Genomic DNA, 14558 nt, shown 5'->3' on the forward strand with positions numbered 1-14558 from the left:
CGGATTGTCGTTATATCCGATTTTTGAATAAATTAAAATCAGTATGAAACGGCAATCAGTCTGTTCAAAACTTGCGTTTCCGCGGATGATATCCACACTAGAGCTTACTTGTTCGTTATTTTTCAAAATCCAATACTACGTGAAACCGTATGTTTAATTTCATTCTGAAAAAATGACTAGACTATTTTTAGATGCCGAACACTGGCTTTCATTATGCCGTACTTTTTTGCTGCTGCAAAATTATTCTTTATTTCTGCGGGTTTAATGACCATTAACTTAAAAAATTGGCATCTTAATACCGAAGAGAACCCATTGAAAATTTGCCGACAGTACCTATTCCATTCACAATTAAGTATTTATTATTTTCCACCTAGTCGATACAATGATTGCTTAAGGCAATTTAATGGTTAAAAGTGGTACATGTTTCATATTTTATCAACATCTTCAGCCACATAACACTGTTTAGATGAAAAATATAAAAAATTGACAAAGTAATGCTTAAGAGGAAACGTCCTTAAAATTAAAATAAGTTTGACAACATTAAAACAAACAAAAAACTCAAAGAGAAAATATATAAATTATTTCTACAATTGAAAGCAGTCGTCAAGGAAACACTTGTACAATATTCCAAAGAGAATATATCCTAAATGAATATTCTTTTCTTAATAATTCATGAAAAAAAGGTCAATTTATAAATTATAAATTATTCAGTTTATAAGTAATTGTCGAAATGAAGAAAACCAGATATCACAATGTGGTTCTTATTATTAATGCAGATGAAAATATAACTAATTCCTAGTTGTCAATTCTTATTAAGCCTTCTTTCCTTTGGAACAGTAACTTCTGTCATTCTTTCACAGTCTTGTGTCTGGTGTAATATTGATGATGCGTTCTTCCTTGCTCTTGCACCTGAGGAGGTGGATGAGCGGGGGATAAAGGTGTATCAAGAACCTCCTTGCTGCCACCTATAGCTTCAACTGAGGAGGAATAAGTTGTAGGGCTATCTGTAGGTGGAGAAATTCCAATTCTTTTTTCGTGATATTTCTCGAGCATTTTCAAAAATACTAGAATTTGATAATATAAAGCATTCTTATATTCTACAGCATCATTAAGGTTATCATTTTTCTTTATAAGTTGGTCTAGATGAATGTATAGATCTTCATATGTGTTCATTAAGCTGCCCTTCTTTAATTTCTTTATGATGGTCAGGTCTTGTTCTATGATGGTAAATTTATGACCTGTGGCAGTCATGTGGGATCCCATAGCTGAGAATCTTCTATGTTTTTCAGCATTCACATGTTCCAAATATCTAACTTTAAAATTGCGACCAGATTGTCCTATGTATGTATTCTTGCATTCAAAGCATGTGAGTTTTATATTCCCGAATCAAAAAATTTATCTTTTTCCGAGAGATTTATTGTATCATGGTTGAAAATACTATGTTTAATGTTGTTATTGGTGGAAAATGCAATTTTGAAATTTTTTCTCTTAAGTAAATTTGTTATTACGTGTATGTTGGGATTATTATATGTGAACTTGATGTATTTTTCAGTTTTACTAGGTTCGATTGCTAATTTGGAATGCTGCTTCTCCGAAAATTTATTAATTATTTTATCAATCATGTTATTGTTGAAACCATTCAAGAGGGCTTGTTGTCTGATAAACAACAGTTCTTTATTCCTTTCAGATTTGGATAAAGGAATACTAAACGCTCTGTTAACGTAACTATAATATGCTGATCTTTTCTGTGCCTCAGGGTGTAACGAGTTGTTCTTGATAGTGGTCAGTGTGAAAGTAGATTTTCTGTGTATTTTGAAAGAAAATCCTTTTTTTTCTCTCGTTGTGACTATGTCCAGAAAATTCAGTAATCTCTCTACTTCCTCTTCTAAAGTGAATTTTATATTGGAATCCAAATTGTTCAATATATTTAAAACTTTATAGCTATCGGTAAGTCTGTTATCTATAATAGCATAAAAATCGTCCACATATCGTGTCCAAAAATCCAAACCCTCTATTTGATTAATAATTTTTGTGTGTTCCAAATAGTCTAAGTATATATTAGCCAATATTCCTGAAGAAGCGTACTAGGGAAATGAGGAGTGAGGTAGTTTCCCGTTGCTTTCCTCACCGAACCAGAGCTGCTATTACATATCAGTCTGCCAAGCCCATTGAAATGCATACGCCAACCGACCCTATGAGCAACATTTTCACACCATTCATAGCAGGGACTGGCTGCAACAAAACTCTTTTATATATATACAGATATACACTGACTGAGCAAATGTCAGGGGATAGCGGAGCAGTGATCCGCAAGTGTGTTGTCTGCGCACCACACGTCCCCTGTGCCAGCGGCAGTTGTATAAGAGACCTTGTGAGCAGTGGCTGTGCATGTGACAGGTGTAATATGGAACGTTGTCATGAGCTGGCACCGTTCGAACGGGGAATGGTGGTCGGTGCCCGACAGATGGGAAGTGCGATTTCGGAAGTGGTGCGGGAATTTGGCTTCACACGATCAACCACATCCAGGGTGTATCAAGAATGGTTGAATGCGGGTGTCACCGTCCACAACAGACGAACTACCGGCCGTCCAGCCACCCTCGATGACCGTGACCGGCGAAATCTAAGACAGACTGTCGATAGTTACAGACGGGCAACCGTGCAACAAATCACGGCTCAATTCAACACAGGCCGAGCTAGACACGTCTTCCAGTGGACGTAGGAACATGCAGCGGAGGTCCAACGACTGCCATAGCCACCCAGGAGCCCCGATATGGACCCTATCGAGCATATCTGGGATGTCCTGGAACGCAGGCTCCGTGCCATGGATCCTGCACCCATGAACAGACCAGCATTGGCGGTCACTCTGCAAACGATTTGGTGTCAGCTGCGTCCAGAGGACTACCAGGGACTTGTCGACTCACTTCCACGGCGTCCCACTGCAGTTCGCAGGGCCAGAGGAGGCCCCACAAGCTATTAGGTGACAATCCCATGACATTTGCTAAGTCAGTGTAAATAAGACTAAATTTTTATTGACTAAGGTGGACCCTCCTTTAATTGTTGCAAGGAAATTTTACTGTATGTGATGTATAGGCAGTACGGAACAAGACCAATATGAGATTCACAAACTGCAACAGAAACTGATCTCTACTGGGCAAGCTAAGGTCGAGTTTTAATTACTTTTGTTGGATAAGTACCAAACATGCCAACATCGTACAGCATGGAATGCCAAATGAATTAATAATAATAATAATAATAATAATAATAATAATAATAATAATAATAATAATATCTGCTTTACGTTCCACTAACTAGTCATGGTTTTTGGAGATGCCGAGGTGCCAGAATTTAGTCCCACAGGAGTTCTTTTAGGTGCAGTAAATCTACCGACGCAAGGCTGACGTATTTGAGCACCTTGAAATACCACCGAACTGAGCCAGGATCGAACCTGCCAAGTTTGGGTCAGGAGGCCAGCGCTTCAACCATTTGTGCCACTCAGCCCGGCCCAAATGAATCATTCTTTGGCTATCAAAAGACTGACTACCTCTGCCACAATCTTGGAATCTTGTGGCAGAAATGCTTCTGCCAAACTTGCCACCAAAATCTGTTCTTGTGATAGACAAGAAACAATCTTATTACGGATCTATAGAGGGAGCTGTAGTAGTAGTAATAGTAATAATAATAATAATAATAATAATAATAATAATAATAATAATAATAATAATAATAATAACAACAACAACAACAACAATAATGCATTAATAATAACAATAATAAATACCAACATAAAATTGCTATTAGGCCAATAGAAAAGGCACTACAAGTGTTAACCAGCTCAAGGATTGCAGATTATGAATACATTACATTTTTAAGCAGTTTACTCGAAAAAGCTAAGCCCAAAACCATACATGCAAAAGTGGCTGAAGTTTCAATGAACCCAGCAGAACTTTTATATCAAGATCTCCACTTTACCCCAAAAAGTTTGAACTAATAATGTAATTTATTGTATTTTAGCTCTGTTTCCCAATTTAAAAAATGACCATGTTTCTAAGCTAAATACTTTACGAACTGCAGAATGTAAATGACCCTTTTGGTTTTATTAAGAATTAAAGGTGATCTTCAAAATTCTCCAACTTCTGCTTTTGCAGTCAGAACCAAACAGCACAGGCAGTTGGACATTTAGTGGAGTAATAGTTTGATCAGCTGAAACAAGACACACGTTCTGCCACCTTTATTTTCTCGCATGCAACCTTGCATTAGGATTGTGTAAGTTATTCCTTGTTTGATATGATCTTAAAATCAAATTCTATAATGAAGTAAGTCATTTTGTAGGGTGTATATCTCTTTCATTCTACTGAACAAGTGAGAAACCTGTAAAGTCAAACCTCTTGTGTACTGTCATCTGTGGGTATTTAAGACAGATGAGGTAATTTCAGACAAAGCACCACATTCCTTTTTTTTTCTCTTTGTGTTGGTCATTCAGAATGACATGGGATAGAAACTGCGTGCCTGGCAAACGTAAGATATATTCCTGTGCCTAGTTGTGTGTGTTAGATGCCATGCAGTTAAACAACAGCTTTGCTTTTCTTCTGCCTGCTACCCGGCGATCCTTCATCTCCAACACATCTCCCTCTGCACTCCTTACTTAGATCAGAGGTGCGCACGGCTGGGTGCGCAGTAGTTAGTTAATCTGAGGCAAGCTTGGTGATAACACGTCTCCCTAACAGTGCGCTTTGCATTGTGACTGTTGACTTGACTTGTGCGAAATAGGAGTGGTAAAAATATGCTTCCCGTCCTTTCAAAACTATACAGAAAAACTCTTTGTTCTCAGGGTTGAGAAATAGTATCTAACGTGTTACAGTTCATGCAGAAAGAAGCCGATGAAAACAAATTTATTATTCCAGCCAAAAAAGTGCAGGAGCGTGTGTGTGCTGCAACTCGTGTAAGTGCGTGCACCGTGAAGTCCGCGAAGAAACAATTGCTACAGGTCCAGGCAGGAACATTGGCATTGTTCAATACACCTTGCAAGAATGAAGAAAAAAAGCATCCGTGCACTGGATTAGATGATTGACATGTATGTTGTTCGTAGGACAATGAACAAATTTTATATAACTGAGAAAGAAATTCCAACTGATAAATCTGTGTTGGCAAAACTAACAAAAAAGTATACAGTACAAGGGCCAATGCAGAAGTTTGCGAAAAATTTTCAAAGAACTTGGATTTCGGTGCAAAAGGGTAGAAACTAACAGGTGTTTGGTGATTGAGCGTAATGATATTCACAGTGCTCTATTCACATTTTTGCGTTCTCTTACTAGGTATCATCAGGAGGGTCGCCCTATAGTTTACAGTTATAAAACCTACATTAACAGCTCCCACACAACACTGAAGGCTTGGTGTGACACCATATCTCCTACAGAGGGTCTTAAATCGCCGATATAGAAAGGACAACGCTTTATTATTGTTCACGCAGGCTATGAGCTGGGTTTTATTCCGAATGCCCCCCTGATATTTAAATCAAATCAGACACCAGGCGATTACCATCGAGAAATGAATGCCACGAACTACATGAAATGGGTGAAAGAAATGCTTCTGCCAAACTTGCCACCAAAATCTGTTCTTGTGATAGACAAACAGGAAATACAGAACTGGCTAACCGAGCACAACATACCTTACGGAAATGTTATGTTCAAGACTGAATTTTATGAACTTATAAAGATCAATAAGCCTCGAACAAAGAGCTATATTCTGGACCATCTTTTACATGAATACGGGCACACTGTTTTTTGCTTGCTGGCTTGTCATCCAAATCAAAATATGCAAACACTAGACAAACCTCAACAACAGCTCACGTATTTTGGCGGCAGCTGCTTGGCGCTCTGGCTCTGGAGATGGTTAAGTGTGGCCTGGGGACTCCGCGGAGAGACTCGCACTCAAGCTTCCCATTAAATTTACCCAGAGCTGTTATTTGACTGCGTGGGCTCTAGCCTTGCATTACTGAAGAAAATCGCACAGGTGATTTTGCTTTAGTAGGTTCTTAATAGGCTTAACCTAATTACTGCTGCTGTAATTTCCTACTGTTCACAGCTACAGAGAAGTTCTAGGTACTGGTGATTATTAGCTACCAATCCTTACTTTGTTTGTTAAAGTATCTAAGACAGTACGGCAACTTTCTCTGCCCAGTGTTCAATAAATTTGTGCACATCTGGGGTTATTTTAGATAATGCCAAGTGTGTGCAACATGAAACTACATAGTACGCCCTTCCCACGCCCAGGTTGGTGTACATAAAAGGAATCCCAGCCAGCTTCTCACGGGGCTTGAATATATAAGTTATTTTACGTGGGATCAGAGAAAAGTTGATACGCCAAGTCTGATGTTACCTAACTTTCAGTCTATTTGATGGACGTCTCCATCCGACGCAAAATCGGGTTGACATAATTGGTTGAGAACTCCTAGTCTTAACTCTAATATTCCTTAAGGCAGCTACACACGTTTCTGTATAACTGTGTGATTTAACTGCAACTTTGAACTGTGCAGTAAAACTGAAAGCCCTATAGCCTCTACACGGTACAGATAACTGCGTCGATCGATAGCACTCATCAGACATTTATTAAAGCAACATGTCATCTACGGACGATGATGACGTACGAGTGGTGTTGGACCTATGTGGGTGTATAATGAAATAGCAATGAAAAAGCAAAAGAAGACGCAGCGTGTGGTCTAAAGTTTGGCTACCACAGAGAAAGAAATATTCACTCATATATTTATTAAATGAGTTATGCTTCGTACCGAAAGATTGGCACAATTATTTAAGAATGAATGAAGAGACTTATCTACACCTTCTATCACTGGTTACTCCATTTATAAAGAAAAAGGATACTGTGATGAGACAAGCTATATTGAGCCCTTATTGAAGTGCTCATTTAATTAATCAGTCATTTATTCGAATGTACAGTGAATATTCCATTTTTATTAAGTACTAGTAACTGGCAGGAAACATCTACATTCAGCAGCACATGTCGCAATTTCTGCAGGGAGCTTGGAGCTCGGATTTGTTTGCTCACCAGCTAAGTTTGGAAGGTGGAATTTTGACATGACGCATACAAAGCCGAACAAGGGAACAATAGAAATCCAACGGACAACATTTCAAATGCCCGGGCGAGAGGCTAGGGTCACTTATGAGAAATGTTTGAGGTAAGTGTCAGGTACGCGATGCGTCGAGCCAATGAAACGATAGAGCCACTGTCAATGTGGCGAGGCATTGGGCTAGGGGAGATGTGGCCTCAGTCGAGGATACGACGGCGTCTTCGAGGACGAGTTAATAAAAACGATGACTGCGTCAGTTAGTTACCCTATTATTCGGTGAGAATGTGTGCAGACGACATCCTGAAGCAGAAGCAGCAACGTAAAATACGGCATCACCTTTCTACCCCTCGATGGAGACAAAAGGACTGATCCAAGTCTTTTCTGAAGGCAGCATTATCATCGATATGGCGGGCTAAAAAGCAAGATGGGGTCGGCTGTCTCCTAAGGACGAGCGGCCATGAGCCAACATAACAGATGAGTACAGAGTTTTTAATGTAATTATGTGAGTGTGAACGTGTTTAATGTTGCAAAAGGGGATAGGTTAGTTTGATATTTAATTTCTGTAGATGTAGCTTTGTTTGGAAGGACTATGTACCATTTAAAGTAAATGATAGGAAGCTTGTTAATGTATATATAAATTGTAACATAAATGTGGACCGTTTGCATGAGATCGCAGCTTGCTGTCTTACATTTTATTCTGATTTATTTAGCTGAGTGGTTAGCGTCATTTCTTTACGAGTCAGTTTCTTATTTTAGCCTCGTATATATTTTTTGATTTGTTTGCTTTGATGTTTGAGACGCTGTGTACGTCTCGGGGCTTAATTGTAATTGTAAATAAGGATTCAAATTAAAGTCAGGAAGGACTAGATTAATGTATTATTAATGGGAGCTCAAAGCGTACGGAAACATGCCATTACGTTTTCTGGGATTTATTGCATGATGTGTGAATGAGAGTGTGTAAGACGGTGGAGTGTAGATCCACGAAGTTGTTAGCGTCATCTTCACGACTATTTTGTATATCTAGGTTGTAAATTAGTAATTGATTCACGAGTTCCGAATATTAGAATAAAATTTCTGTAAAATGTATTATTATTATTATCCATATGAGTTTCTCGCGATGTGGGATTGAGATATTTCAATAACTTTCCGATGTTCAGGCATGATCGAATGTCAATGTGGCAATTTCTTAGTTTCAGTTAAACATATTTGTTACAGAGTTGGCCACTTTATTATTCATGTTTACTTTGAGCGCGACTGCTTTGACTTGTGACCAGCGCGGTTGGGTTTCTTTCATGTGAGCGAATGTTAGACGATGTCCTTCATATTTCTTCAGTTTTACGCTACTTTAGGACATGAGATATTATTTTGTGTGATTCTGAGTAAGAGGACTGTATTTTCTTGATTGTGTGACTTAGATTTAAATGTGTGACTTGCCTCGGGTAACTGTTGAGCAGCGTGTGTAAAGGGTTGGACCCTGTGGTTTTGGTATTGCTGCTTTATTTTGGGAGACGTCGATCTCCCCTTTGAGTCATTCCGCCGTGTGTTGGCGAGGGTGATATGTTTGTCTACCGAGGAGAGTTTTATTTGAGCGACCTATACTTTGTGATTTTATTGTTTCTGTCCATGTCTCTATGGTTGTTGTAGTTGACGAGAGTTTTATATCGCGACGTTTGTTCCGGATTTTCTTTTTCGATATAACCGTGCTGAGGAATAATTTGTGTCATGTCATCTTTTCCCAGGATACAACATTGAATTAGATCATTCTTTTAAATGTATTTGTGTCACGAAATTTCATTTCAGGAATCCACATTGATTGTGAGCGTGAGACTGTAAAGTTCATCTGTTTATTGATTTTGTGCCCTGTATCATTTTCAGGAACCTGCGTTGAATAGGAAGTGTTGCTTAAGTAAGTGTAATTATGTTTCCTTGTTTCCTTTTATTTTCGTTGAGAATTTGAATGGATGCAAGTTGCGTGAATGCTGTATGCTTTCCTTGGTGAACCCAGGAAAATATGATATCATGTTTTGTTTCTTTGAATGTATATTTTGCCATTTATATGATTTTGATTTTGTGTGGTTCCAATCCACATTGTTTGCTGTTCTCATGAGATTGCTCATGACTCGAGATGTGTATTTTATGCACAGGATGTTTTACCACTCAGCATGTTATATATTGCACAGTTAGGTTAGTTTTGTCTCCCCGTTTTGCGCATTCGATCACGACTTTTCTTAAGGGGGGAGACCTAGCTCAACACGGGAAAAAACAGGCCAATATTCATTCGATTGTTAAATATGCTACAAACGTAGTTGAAAAATTCTGCACATATCCCAGTATTGGCATGCTTCCTAGCAATCAGAAGCAACTGCAATAATGTCAAAATTCTAATTATAACATCTTAAATTAAATTTCCCGCCTTTTTAACAAAATATCACTGTTTCCCTTATAAGTTCCAAGTTTATAAGAATTTTCGTACTTTTCTTTTTTTAAAGTGTATAGCAAACCCCCACCTACAAAATGAACCTCAATCACTAACATAGATTGTGATTTAGATGTTTTTGTCGAGTTTTTATTCCGCACACCTGAAAATACTAAAAATAAATATTTTATATAAAATCTAATATAAATCCCATTGACCTGAATGAGGTACAGATTGTAGTACAACACTATGGGAGGAAACCCTGAAAAAATCGTTATTATCCGTAAAACAGTAAGAGAGTTATGAAGGAAACCGTGATATTTTGTTAAAAAGGCAGGAAATTTTATTTTAAGATGTTATAATTGGAATTTTGAAATTATTGCACTTGCTTCTGATTGCTAGGAAGCATGCCAATACTGGGATATGTGCAGAATTTTTCAACAACGTTTGTAGCATATTTAACAATCGAATGAACATTGGCCTGTTTTTTCCCGTGTTGAGCTAGGTCTCCCCCCTGGTTAGGGACCCCACTGCAATGTCAAGTGTGCAGAAATGGGGAACGTAATCATCTACAGTTAAAAGTGTTAGCAAAAAGTAAAGCCAGGAGCGTGGGGCGAGCATGCAAGCCCATGTGTTAAAATTAATAAAAAAAATTTAAAACTTAAAATTTGATTTGATATGTTAAGTATGTGTGTCGGCATACTTGTGAATTTGTAAATATATTCTGATTCTCAAGATGGACTTTATCCAGCTGAAAAAAACAAAAACATTCTGAGTCATGTAAATCTGATTATTTGATACTTTGCTATTTTTAAAATATTTATCTTGTTTATTTTTAATAAACAGATTTTCCTCCTAAAATGACGTCATGCTTTGCCTTGCTTTATTTGTAGTTTTAATTGACCTCACCGTGTCCGTATTTAGTTATATGCTCCCCATCAAGATCCAGGGTGTATGTATTTTAGGGCATTATTTTTATCATATTTTGGACTGAGCACGCCTGGGATCGGCTGACTAGTCTGGGGCAAATTACCTTGATGGTAAAAACGGGGACAATATTTCCTCATGAGAGATTGTCCGGTACCTTAAGATATTTAGCTACGGGTCGGTCATTTGAAGATCTGAAATACTGTACAAGAATATCGCCTCAGGCTCTCAGTTATATCATTCCTGAAACCTGTAATGCACTGTATCAAACTTTACAATGCGAATATTTGAAGGTAAGACTTACAAACACTTCTTTAAATTTAGAAATATAGTATTAATATCTTAGAGAAACAAATACAGACAATACACATGCATACCTGCCAACTTTACAAAGCCAAAAATCAGGAGATTTAGAGATGAAAATCAGGAAAAATCGGGAGGAATCAGGAGATACAATTGCTCAAAACTGGTTATTCTACATATCTTACGCAATACAGGAGTACTATGGTACCGTATATTATAACACTTATTGTCTCAAAACACGACTGTTGTTATATGAGGCTCACAGGAAGTATGTGAGCGAGATAATCGGTCTCTGATAAGCCTACCGAAAATAGTATGAACTCATGCTCCAGACGTGTGAATCAGTCATGCGCTTAGATGCCATTACTTAGAAAATGCATAGATTAATATACTGCATCTCGCGCCGGCGCGATTATGAGAAGCGCAATATTATTTTTATCAAGTAATAAATTAAAACTCGCCAGAATTGTCTCCAAATGGCTCCTAAAATCATTAGGAAATTCCATCACTAAACTACTAAAACAGACTCCATATCTAGCGACTAATCTCTAGAATCGACTAGACTGATGCGAACGAACAGGAACATAACACGCGAGAACGAGAGATTGACAGTCGATATACGCGTCGCGATACACAGGTTTCAATAAACATCGCACATTCGTGCGCATTTCTCGTATTAATAAACGTCGAAATTTTTTATTTCAAAGAGGCCAATGAGCAAAGGACTTCGGCCACTTGCGTACAAAGCTGAAATGGTGGGATTTGAAAACAAATGTTCAAAGTTCACTAAAATAAGTTAAAATCGGGAGAAATATTAGAATAATCGGGAGGCGGGAAAAACTGTCGAAAATCGGGAGTCTCCCGCCTAAATCGGGAAAGTTGGCAGGTATGCACATGACACCGGTACGGAAAGTAGGCCTACTCACTTAAATGCAGTTATATACATAGCAACATTTTATGAAAATCTTGAATATAAATAGTAACATAATTTGTATAAAGACAAACATCTTCATTTACTTGTACATTCGTGTTATCGTTAGTCTTCACTCGTCACTAAATGTATTCACAGAGGAAACAGCTGAATTTTCAGATGGCTGAGGTTGAGATTGATATTGTGAAGTTGACAGGAGTGGCTGGAATGGAGATAGAATTTGTGTCTGTGGTGTGTATTGAGTTTGCATTATGGTGTATGGCTGAGTATGATCAGATGAGAAAGAAGTGTTCATAAAATCAGAGCTTCTCACAGAGTGTGACAAAGTCAAACAGTCCATTTCAGGTAAGAATAGAGTTTCGTTGATGATTTTCTCAGTGATTATTCTTTGCTGTTTAGGTAATTCTCGCAACTTCATACCTGTATGTTTGCCAAAGATATCGAAACGATCTTCAGTTTTAGGGCGTTTAAAATGATTGTTTACAGAGATTAGTACCTCGTCGGTTAATGTATTCAACCTTTTTATAGATCTGAGTCAATGAGTTAGTGTCGTCTTATTTCGTTCGCCTTTAGGTTGGATATTGCTGGGTTGTTGTGGCAAGTCCGGATTGGTGTTGCTGGGTTGATGTGGCAAGTCCGGATCAGTGTTGCTGGCTTGTTGTGGTGACTTTGTTTATGTTTAAGTCCGCAACTCCTGTAAAATGTTTCATTATTAGATACTAGCTGATGTCCCCGTGCTTCGCTACGGAGTTTGACACTGTATACAGAATTCTAGGTTAGGTAGTGTACGCGTTGTGAGCAAGATTGTATTAAATAGCACAGCTCTTAATGTTACCATAGAAACGTGACGGGGAAGTCACCAAACGTCTTTTCTCACATCAAGACTGAGTTAGAGAATTTTCATTGTAATGGTAGGCATAATGGTAGGCCCGCATGCCTACCATCAGTCACAATCAGGTTGGGGAGTTTTCATTATAATGGTAGACACTCACCCTCGACCTGCATTTTTACATCCTCAGAAAGACTATCTTAGTGGTTTTCTCAACTGAAATGAACATAGGTCATTACAATGTCAGTAGAAATGGCGCCATTAAATGCAATGTTTTCATATGAAATACTCGATCAAATGAAAAAACACATTTTCTAACTTTTAACAAACAGGACTACGCTGCCGATCTAAGAGTCCAAAGTTCCAGAGCTGGAATGATCAAAGCTGCAAACAGCCGTAATCCGTGAACACACTTCGTCTTTTTTTTTGGCGGGGAGTGTGTTGAATAGTGGAGACTCCCAGGGCAAAAACTATGCCCTTTTACTAATCTGTTTCCTAGGAGTACCTGATGAGTCGGAAAATCTTAATTCACTACACTGGCGGCGGAAAAATCTATCTGAATTGGAGGCAAATTTTTCCTCCAAGCCAGAAGAGAAATCCTCTCTTCGCTGCTTAATTTGGAATAAAATGAATGTAGAATTTTAATAAAAGTGAAGAGGAGGAAGCTTTTCTTAAGAAACGGCTGTTTTCAGGGTTGAATTTTGAGTGATTTAATGAATTGTGGTGCTATATTTTGGAATAGGCCTAAATTGTTATCCTAGACCAGACCATACTACTGCTACCACCACCACCACCACCACCACCACCACCACCACCATTACTACTAAGTGAGCCTCTGCCTTAAGTATGCACACTGCTCATTCAGAAAAGCGCGTCGTGCGCAATAATGCAGGAACCGGCCCCATGGTGTAGGGGTAGCATGCCTGCCTCTTACACGGAGGCCCCGGGTTCAATTCACGGCGGATCAGGGATTTTACCTGTATCTGAGGGCTGGTTCGAGGTCCACTCAACCTACGTGATTACAGTTGAGGAGCTATCTGACGGTGTGATGGCAGCCCCGGTCTAGAGAGCCATGAATAACGGCCGTGAGGATTCGTCATGCTGACCACACGACACCTCGTAATCTGCAGACTATCGGGCTGAGCAGCGGTCGCTTGCTAGGCCAAGATCCTTTGCGACTGTTGCGCCGGGGGGCGGGTGGTTGTAATAACGCAAAATTCTATCAGACCTCTTGTCTACTAGAAGACAAGTGTGTGCTGGTACCGGTATTTCCTGGCGATGTTGCCGATAAGCTATAACTTACAGCCTTACGTATTTCAAATGATAACTCATAATATGTAGGGGGTGAATAAATTGTACACTATCTCGCGACCATGTTGTCAAACTGCCGATAGCCTACCGGTAAGCCATGCGTCGTACATATACCGGTATTATTTATTTATACGTTGTGCAACATCTCGCAAATGTGACTGTGTTGCCAAATTGCCCATAAACCATACACGTATTTAAATTGCGCATTCATGTGCAACTTACATTGCAGTTCCATTTACCTTTTAACCAGATTGGTGAACAAAATTTGGACGTGCAACGATTATGCAATTAAATGTTTAAAGTCCGATTTTTGTATTGAAAATAAAGGATGCGATGATTATGCGGTGGCGACAATTATGACGGGAAATACGGTATTACTATTTATTAAAATAAAATATAAGCATATTGGAAGAGAAAAATTAAATGACATTAAAATCTAAAATCTATTAAATATTATACAACTGACGTGTTAAACTCATCTGATATATGATCACATTTACCTCTGTTACCTCTCTTTGTCATCAATGAGATAGGCTAGACTTTATTTTATTTACAACATTGCTGAAATGAAGTTACCAGAAAATACAATCTCCTCCTGGGAAAATTAACTTGCTATCAGATAGTATTCTTTACTTTTAATATCCATTGCTACTTGAAATGTTGTACATATTCATATCACAGTTCAATAACAATTATGCTTGATATCTTTATTTCTGAATTGTATTATGAAATTTATTTTTATTGTTAGCATTGGATACTT

The 14558-nt window shown here is 38.4% G+C and overlaps 1 protein-coding gene across 2 annotated transcripts in view; it reads right to left on the reverse strand.

The window, feature by feature from the left end:
• Nucleotides 1-14558, reverse strand: part of LOC136857320 (armadillo-like helical domain-containing protein 3) — a 302306-nt gene that overhangs the window by 218168 nt on the left and 69580 nt on the right. The window lies entirely within an intron of this gene.

Source organism: Anabrus simplex, chromosome 1 (genome assembly GCF_040414725.1).
Source record: "Anabrus simplex isolate iqAnaSimp1 chromosome 1, ASM4041472v1, whole genome shotgun sequence".
NCBI classification, from domain to species: Eukaryota; Metazoa; Arthropoda; class Insecta; order Orthoptera; family Tettigoniidae; genus Anabrus; species Anabrus simplex.